This window comes from Myotis lucifugus, unplaced genomic scaffold (genome assembly GCF_000147115.1).
Source record: "Myotis lucifugus unplaced genomic scaffold, Myoluc2.0 scaffold_9, whole genome shotgun sequence".
Classification (NCBI taxonomy): Eukaryota; Metazoa; Chordata; class Mammalia; order Chiroptera; family Vespertilionidae; genus Myotis; species Myotis lucifugus.
Genome location: NW_005871057.1, coordinates 3,917,670 through 3,923,077, shown reverse-complemented (window position 1 = coordinate 3,923,077; position 5,408 = coordinate 3,917,670). Strand labels below are relative to the sequence as shown.

Here is a 5,408-nt window from a genome sequence, read left to right as displayed (position 1 = left end):
AAGTGGGTGGGGATAGTGGCCCAGGTAGATTAGACTAGAACAGCGGTTCTCAACCTGTGGTTCTCGACCCCTTTGGGGGTCGAATGACCCTTTCACAGGGGTCGCCTAAATATATCTTGCGTATCAGATATTTGCATTATGATTCGTAACAGTATCAAAATTACAGTTATGAAGTAGCAACGAAAATAATTTTATGGGTGGGGGTCACCACAACATGAGGAACTGTATTAAAGGGTTGAGGCATTAGGAAGGTTGAGAACCACTGGACTAGAAGGAATTGCTTGATAATCCACTGCACTATCCTCTTTACAAACAGCGAGAGTGTGAGAGAGAGCACACAATTTCCATTTCAAGGCAACACTAAGCCACTGAGTAGACACCATGAGCATAGCTCACCCTCGAGAATTGAAAAAATGTAAGAAGTTATCTTGAAAATTAAATAGTAGCAAACATGTCCAAGGAAGGGGATTTGGTCCCTTTATGAATCCTGTAATAGATGCATGTGTAGAGATCACAACTAGGAGCCACAGAATAATATTGGAGTGGCGGTAATACAAGGAAGTGTGTCATCATGCTAGAAGCCTCTGAAAAAGTATAAATAATGACTGTGTTCACCAGAGAAATAAATTGCTTCCACTTGTCCCCTCTCCAAAGGGCCTGTTCCATTGTGGTGTGAAAATCAAGTCATGTACAGTTGTCATATTAAATTCCTTTATTTAAAAAACAAACACAGAACCATTCTGATGACTGCTAAGATCAGGTCCACAAGCCTCTGGCTGACATGCAAAGTTCTGCATCATTTGCTCCCAATCTACCTCTCTAGTTACTTCATCCCAAACCCCCTTTCCCCACATGTATGTTTCCTAGAGCCACACCAGGCCCTTCACTGTTTCCCTCAACATGCCTGGCACTTTCACAGAAAAAATGTCTGCGCTCTAGCTGGTCTCTGGCCTGCAATGCCTTTCTTCTCCTCTCCATTGAACAAATTCTGATCCCCCTGTGAGATCTACACTGTGAAGCTTTCATGGCTCACTTACCCAGTTTGTCTCTCATTCCACTGCTCTGCCATTAGATTACATCCCAAGTACTTGTTTGCATGTCTGCCCTTGGGCTGAGACAGGGAGCTCCTTGAAAGCTAGTTTTTTGTTTTTTAAATTTATTGTTGACACTAGTACAGATGTCCCCCATTTCTCTCCCTCTTTTACCCACTTCCACCCAGCCCCTACTCCTCATCCCCCCACCCCCTATCCCTGACTCTGGCCTTCAGCACACTGTTGTCTCTGTCCATGAGCTATGCTTTTATCTTCTTCGGCTGATCTCTTCACCTTCTTTCCCCCTCCCCATCCTCCTCCCTTCTGACCTCTATTCATTTGTTCCATGCATCTATGCCTCTGGTTCTATTTTGAAAGCTAGTTTGAATATTCTGGTGCTTAAGCATAACTGACAAAACTTCAAATAGCCCATGATGCTGCATTTAAAGCAATGATAACAGTATTTTGTCCTGCTTTCTCTCTTGCTACACTAATTTCCCTTTCTGCACTTAACTCTTCCCAGCTGAATCTTCTATTTTGCTACTCTCACACCCAGGCACAGAAGAAAACATCTCTATGCAAGGTTGATAAGCTTATCTTTAAGAAGGGCCTAATAGCCAGGCAGGCATGGCTCAGTGGTTGAGCATCGACCTATGAATCAGGAGGTCATGGTTTGATTCCTGGTCAGAGCACATGCCAGGGTTTCAGGCTCGATCCCCAGTGTGGGGCGTGCAGGAGGCAGCCCATCAATGATTCTTTCTCATTATTAATGTTTCTATCTCTCTCTCCCTCTGCCTCCTCTCTGAAATCAATAAAAAACTTTTTTTAAAAAAAGGGCCAAATAAGTGTTTCAATTGTGTTTTTTAATTATTGAATGCCCAAACCCACAAAGACCCTTTAGGGAACTTTTCAATCCTGTGAGTGCATTTTTAAGGAACTGTAACTAGTATATTTTTATTAGTTATCTTACATTTAACTTATCAGCATAACTTACTGCATCTAACGCATTTCCTTGGGAAGCAGAACAATCTACTTTTCCTCTATTAACAGGGTGTTGTTTCTCCAACTGAAACTTGGCACATAATAATATTAATTAAACCAAATCTTTAGTTTCTTCAAAATAGTGTTCCCAAATAAACACAATAAAGTTCACGATCTCTGGGTTAGTATGTGCCATCAGGGGACTACAATGGAACCCGACATTTCCTTTCCTTTCCTTCCCTTCCCTTCCCTTCTCTCTCTTTCTTTCTTTCCTTCTTTCTTTCTTCTTTCCCTCTTACTTTGTTGTGTTATTAAACATTTTCATATCATAATAATATCACAATGTTTTAGTTTTATAATAATAAATATGTTTTAAAACTATTTGAAGTTACATGGAACACCCTCAAAGAGTTTTAATGTTGCAGTTAAATAAACATCCTTCTGAAGTTGACCTTTTGACATTTCATTTCATAATAAGCCTTAAAGAAGTAGACTTATTCTTCCCCAAATTTTCTCACTTAAAACAGTTATCAAGGTACAATTTCCTCAAATCTAAAACATACAAAGTTACAGAAAACAAACAATAAAAAGAGACTGTATTAAAAATGACACAAGTGACTAGGCTAAATCTACTATTTCAAAAAAGTGTCTTAAAAAACAGAAAAGAAAATGAATTTATTTATTAAAATTATATTGTGATCTAAAGCAGACAAAATTATGTGTATTTCTCAGAACCTGTTTTTGCTGTACTTATTCACTGCTGTCCCACATCTTGTCCCTGCCTTTCCCAGTTGCCATATTTTTCATAGGAGATCTCAACTCCCTAAGAAACTGGTCTAGGAAATGTTGTACGAATTCTGGTACACTTTGAGATTTTTATGGTGAATTCTAGTGGTGAGATGCAGTCTATTTGGTCTTTCTTTGTGTTTTTCTTTTTCCTCTCTTGTTTTAATTTTCCTGTCATGCCCTTATGAAGTAGTCCAATGGGGAATGCAATATTAGAAATAGATTTTTTAAAAGAGAGAACAAGGAAAATAATGCAAGGTCTTACATTTTCATGTAATACCCTATTCTGTATTTATGAGGGGTACCATTCAATGGAAAAGGAAAAAAAGAAAAAATAAGCAAACAATAGATTAATTTAGATATGAGCATCTATAAAATTCATGATCTTTTAAACAATTCTAGGAACAGAATTTGTAATTCAAAAGCTAAAAATAAAACCTCAGAGGGAAGAAGGGGTGTGTGTGTGTTAAGAGATCAACCAAAGGACCTGTATGCATGCATATAAGCATAACCAATGGACACAGACAGTAGGCGGGGTGAGGGCATGTGCTGGGATGTGGGAGTGTCTGGGGAGAGGTCAATGGGGGGAAAAGGAGACATGTAATACTTTAAACAATAAAGAATTTAAATTTAAAAAAAATACTAGAAATAAAATATTGTTGGGGTTTTTGTTTTTGGTTTTGGTGTTTTTTTTAGCTGTGACAAGTGGTAGTAATTTTCGCTTGGACATGCTTATTCAACCTCTATTTCCTGAGCAAGAGTCTATGTTGGAAATGGGGAAAGATACCAAAAAGTTAGTTTCTATATCTTTAGAATCCACGAGATGTGGTCCAGTTAACAGCAGGGACATAAAGGGGGGCTCGGCTCTGATAACAGACCCATCCGTAGGAGTGTGGCAGGCATTGCAACCAACTCAGATGCTGGGAGAGGCCCAGTGAGAGAACTATACTCTGTATCTGAAACATTACAACAAACAATTGGGGGGGGTGCCTATCCTAAGAAAGTCCCCCAGGTGACCTTTACCAAGAAATAGGAACACTTCTAACCATGATGTCTAATAACTATAGTCTAGTCCTCAAGAAGCTTTTAGAAAAAAAATAAGAAAGCCAGTAAGTCAACTCATCAGTACCAGTGAAGTCAGTCAATTGATGTAGTCATAATCCAAGTCTCCAGGAACAAACAAGAGTAAGGTAAGATGTCAGATTTTCAGGAAAAAATTACATACAGTGAGTAAGGTCCCAGATATCAAGGTGAGTGGTCCATTGTTAGAACTGAGGCACAAAAATCAGAAACCAACTTAGAGCAAAAATCATAATGTTGTATCACAGAATTCTTTACTTTACTGTTATCTCTCCTCAAAATTGGTCCTGAAGGTTAGGGCAAGGTTGAATATACCTTAGGGTTCAAGTACAATTAGCAGTGAAGTGGAAAGTACTGCAAAATCCAGCCGACAGCACTGAGAATTGGTCCCTAACCTCATGACTTGCACTGTAAGACCTAAGAAGAGAATGGGGAGATGTTTCCCCAGAAGAAACACGAGTTACTGTTTTACCAAAGGAAGAGTTCATGGACATAGAGTTGGCAAAAACAAAAGCTGTCCCCCAACTGTGAATTTCAAAGCAGTACTGTGTTCTAATGAAAAAAGAACAGAAAAATGATGGTGTGTATTCTGAAAGATTTCAGCTCTAGATCCATCCAAGATCATTAACTACTGTAGAATTCATGTGATCTTAATGTATTGGATAGGACTGACGTCTTCATGGTTTCTTGAAAGTTCTAAGTGAACTTTGAACTGATGATTGAGTTTCATGTGTGAATGCAGTAATGAACTTTGCTCTCTTTTCATTTCCCTCTTTCCAACTATTGAAAGTTATACTCCAGTAGGGGGCGTGCAGAAGGCAGCCTATCGATTTTCTCTCCTCATTGATGTTTCTATCTCTCTTCCTCTCTGAAATCAATAAAAATATCTTTTTAAAAAAAAAGAAAGAAAGAAAGCTATACTCATGTGATTACAGATTATAGTCTGCAGCAAATGCTTCAAAAACTTGTGACTATTCTTCCTAGCACTGCAAGGCCAATTCAGCTAATTAATGACACCAAGAATAAAGAGATAAGAAGATAACAAGTACTATTTGAGATCAATCTCATGGCCATTGCCCATCTAGCCCAGGAGTAGAGAATGGCTTGACTCTATGATAGCAAACACCAAACCCTAAAAATATAATCCCAAAATACTCTCAGCTTCCTTTTGCAGCAATCATGGCTTTTTATTATTAGCCAACTTTTTTGAAAATTATGCCTTCATTTCTACCTGTGAATTGAGACTCATAAGTGGGTTATAAAATCATTGCTATGGGTTGGGACTAGAGATTTTAATAGACAGAAAAGAATAAAGTAGAACTAAAGAGTAGAAAAGATAAGCAAAGAGAAGAAAGAAAACTAGGCGTGTGTGTGTGTGTGTGTGTGTGTGTGTGTGTGTGTGTGTGTGTGGATAGAGCGTCAGCCTGCGGACTAAAGGGTCCCAGGTTTGATTCCGGTCAAGGGAACATGCCTGGGTTGCAGGCTTGATCCCCGGTAGGGAGTGTGCAAGAGGCAGCTCATCAATGATTC

General features: G+C 38.8%; 1 pseudogene; it reads left to right on the top strand.

Annotated features, from left to right (window-relative positions):
• The first annotated feature begins 381 nt into the window (after positions 1-381).
• On the top strand, positions 382-598 carry LOC111824946 (annotated as a pseudogene).
• Positions 599-5,408: the final 4,810 nt, after the last annotated feature.